At 51.7% G+C, this 2,500-nt stretch overlaps 1 protein-coding gene, 6 non-coding genes and 5 pseudogenes across 7 annotated transcripts in view; all 12 read right to left on the reverse strand.

Moving 5' to 3' along the window:
* Positions 1–2,500, reverse strand: part of LOC131129485 (uncharacterized) — a 73,700-nt gene that overhangs the window by 57,939 nt on the left and 13,261 nt on the right. The window lies entirely within an intron of this gene.
* LOC144894988 (5S ribosomal RNA) lies at positions 29–147 on the reverse strand. The gene has a single exon (XR_013625560.1). It is a non-coding gene; the product is annotated as a 5S ribosomal RNA (ribosomal RNA).
* LOC144895050 (5S ribosomal RNA) lies at positions 260–378 on the reverse strand. The gene has a single exon (XR_013625638.1). It is a non-coding gene; the product is annotated as a 5S ribosomal RNA (ribosomal RNA).
* On the reverse strand, positions 491–599 carry LOC144895218 (5S ribosomal RNA; annotated as a pseudogene).
* Positions 712–830, reverse strand: LOC144894961 (5S ribosomal RNA). Its single transcript, XR_013625527.1, has one exon. It is a non-coding gene; the product is annotated as a 5S ribosomal RNA (ribosomal RNA).
* LOC144895116 (5S ribosomal RNA) lies at positions 943–1,061 on the reverse strand (annotated as a pseudogene).
* Positions 1,174–1,292, reverse strand: LOC144895093 (5S ribosomal RNA). The gene has a single exon (XR_013625696.1). It is a non-coding gene; the product is annotated as a 5S ribosomal RNA (ribosomal RNA).
* Positions 1,405–1,513, reverse strand: LOC144895173 (5S ribosomal RNA; annotated as a pseudogene).
* Positions 1,626–1,744, reverse strand: LOC144894945 (5S ribosomal RNA). Its single transcript, XR_013625505.1, has one exon. It is a non-coding gene; the product is annotated as a 5S ribosomal RNA (ribosomal RNA).
* On the reverse strand, positions 1,857–1,965 carry LOC144895204 (5S ribosomal RNA; annotated as a pseudogene).
* Positions 2,078–2,196, reverse strand: LOC144894971 (5S ribosomal RNA). Its single transcript, XR_013625540.1, has one exon. It is a non-coding gene; the product is annotated as a 5S ribosomal RNA (ribosomal RNA).
* LOC144895165 (5S ribosomal RNA) lies at positions 2,309–2,427 on the reverse strand (annotated as a pseudogene).

The following is a 2,500-nucleotide window of genomic DNA, read 5'->3' on the forward strand; positions in this document are numbered from 1 at the left end:
CTGTCAGGTAAGAGCAATAACCATAAAAAGCTTACAGCACCTGGCATTCTCAGGCGGTCTCCCATCCAAGTACTAACCAGGCCCACCCCTGCTTAGCTTTCGAGACCGGACGAGATCGGGCGTTTTCAGGGTAGTATGGCCGTAAGCTGGCAGGTCAACTGAAAAGATCCTATTTGAAGGCAACGCAGGCCAAACTAGACTCCAGCAAAAAGTGTCAAACAGCGCCCTCTGCTGTCAGGCAAGAGCAGAAACCATAAAAAGCTTACAGCACCTGGTATTCCAAGGCGGTCTCCCATCCAAGTACTAACCAGGCCCGCGCCTGCTTAGCTTTCGAGATCGGACGAGATCGGGCGTTTTCAGGGTAGTATGGCCGCAAGCTGCCAGTTCAACTGAAAAGATCCTATTTGAAGGTGACGCAGGCCAAACTAGACTCCAGCAAAAAGTGTCAAACAGCGCCCTCTGCTGTCAAGCAAGAGCAGAAACCATAAAAAGCTGACAGCATCTGGTATTCCCAGGCGGTCTCCCATCCAAGTACTATCGAGGCCCGCCCCTCCTTAGCTTCCGAGATCGGATGTTTTCAGGGTAGTATGGCCGTAAGCTGCCAGGTCAACTGAAAAGATCCTATTTGAAGGCGACGCAGGCCAAACTAGACTCCAGCAAAAAGTGTCAAACAGCGCCCTCTGCTGTCAGGCAAGAGCAGAAACCATAAAAAGCTTACAGCACCTGGTATTCCCAGGCGGTCTCCCATCCAACTACTAACCAGGCCCGCCCCTGCTTCGCTTCCGAGATCGGACGAGATCGGGCGTTTTCAGGGTAGTATGGCCGTAAGCTGCCAGGTCAACTGAAAAGATCCTATTTGAAGGCGACGCTGGCCAAACTAGACTCCAGCAAAAAGTGTCAAACAGCGCCATCTGCTGTCAGGCAAGAGCAGAAACCATAAAAAGCTTACAGCACCTGGTATTGCCAGGCGGTCTCCCATCCAAGTACTAATCAGGCACGCCCCTGCTTAGCTTCCGAGATTGGACGAGATCGGGCGTTTTCAGGGTAGTATGGCCGTAAGCTGCCAGGTCAACTGAAAAGATCCTATTTAAAGGTGACGCAGGCCAAACTAGACTCCAGCAAAAAGTGTCAAACAGCGCCCTCTGCTGTCAGGCAAGAGCAGAAACCATAAAAAGCTGACAGCATCTGGTATTCCCAGGCGGTCTCCCATCAAAGTATGAACCAGGCCCGCCCCTGCTTAGCTTCCGAGATCGGACGAGATCGGGCGTTTTCAGGGTAGTATGGCCGTAAGCTGCCAGGTCAAGTGAAAAGATCCTATTTGAAGGCGACGCAGGCCAAACTAGACTCCAGCAAAAAGTGTCAAACAGCGCCCTCTGCTGTCAGGCAAGAGCAGAAACCATAAAAAGCTTACAGCACGTGGTATTCCCAGGCGGTCTCCCATCCAAGTACTAACCAGGCCCACCCCTGCTTAGCTTTCGAGATCGGACGTTTTCAGGGTAGTATGGCCGTAAGCTGCCAGTTCAACTGAAAAGATCCTATTTGAAGGTGACGCAGGCCAAACTAGACTCCAGCAAAAAGTGTCAAACAGCGCCCTCTGCTGTCAGGCAAGAGCAGAAACCATAAAAAGCTTACAGCACCTGGTATTCCCAGGCGGTCTCCCATCCAAGTACTAACCAGGCCCGCCCCTGCTTAGCTTCCGAGATCGGACGAGATCAGGCATTTTCAGGGTAGTATGGCCGTAAGCTGCCAGGTCAACTGAAAAGATCCTATTTGAAGGTGACGCAGGCCAAACTAGACTCCAGCAAAAAGTGTCAAACAGCGCCCTCTGCTGTCAAGCAAGAGCAGAAACCATAAAAAGCTGACAGCATCTGGTATTCCCAGGCGGTCTCCCATCCAAGTACGAAGCAGGCCCGCCCCTGCTTAGCTTCCGAGATCGGAAGTTTTCAGGGTAGTATGGCCGTAAGCTGCCAGGTCTACTGAAAAGATCCTATTTGAAGGCGACGCAGGCCAAACTAGACTCCAGCAAAAAGTGTCAAACAGCGCCCTCTGCTGTCAGGTAAGAGCAATAACCATAAAAAGCTTACAGCACCTGGTATTCTCAGGCGGTCTCCCATCCAAGTACTAACCAGGCCCACCCCTGCTTAGCTTTCGAGACCGGACGAGATCGGGCGTTTTCAGGGTAGTATGGCCGTAAGCTGGCAGGTCAACTGAAAAGATCCTATTTGAAGGCAACGCAGGCCAAACTAGACTCCAGCAAAAAGTGTCAAACAGCGCCCTCTGCTGTCAGGCAAGAGCAGAAACCATAAAAAGCTTACAGCACCTGGTATTCCAAGGCTGTCTCCCACCCAAGTACTAACCAGGCCCGCCCCTGCTTAGCTTTCGCAATCGGACGAGATCGGGCGTTTTCAGGGTAGTATGGCCGTAAGTTGCCAGTTCAACTGAAAAGATCCTATTTGAAGGCGACGCAGGCCAAACTAGACTCCAGCAAAAAGTGTCAAAC

This window comes from Doryrhamphus excisus, linkage group LG23 (assembly GCF_037039965.1).
Source record: "Doryrhamphus excisus strain RoL-2023G ecotype Guam linkage group LG23, RoL_Dexc_Guam_v1.1, whole genome shotgun sequence".
NCBI classification, from domain to species: Eukaryota; Metazoa; Chordata; class Actinopteri; order Syngnathiformes; family Syngnathidae; genus Doryrhamphus; species Doryrhamphus excisus.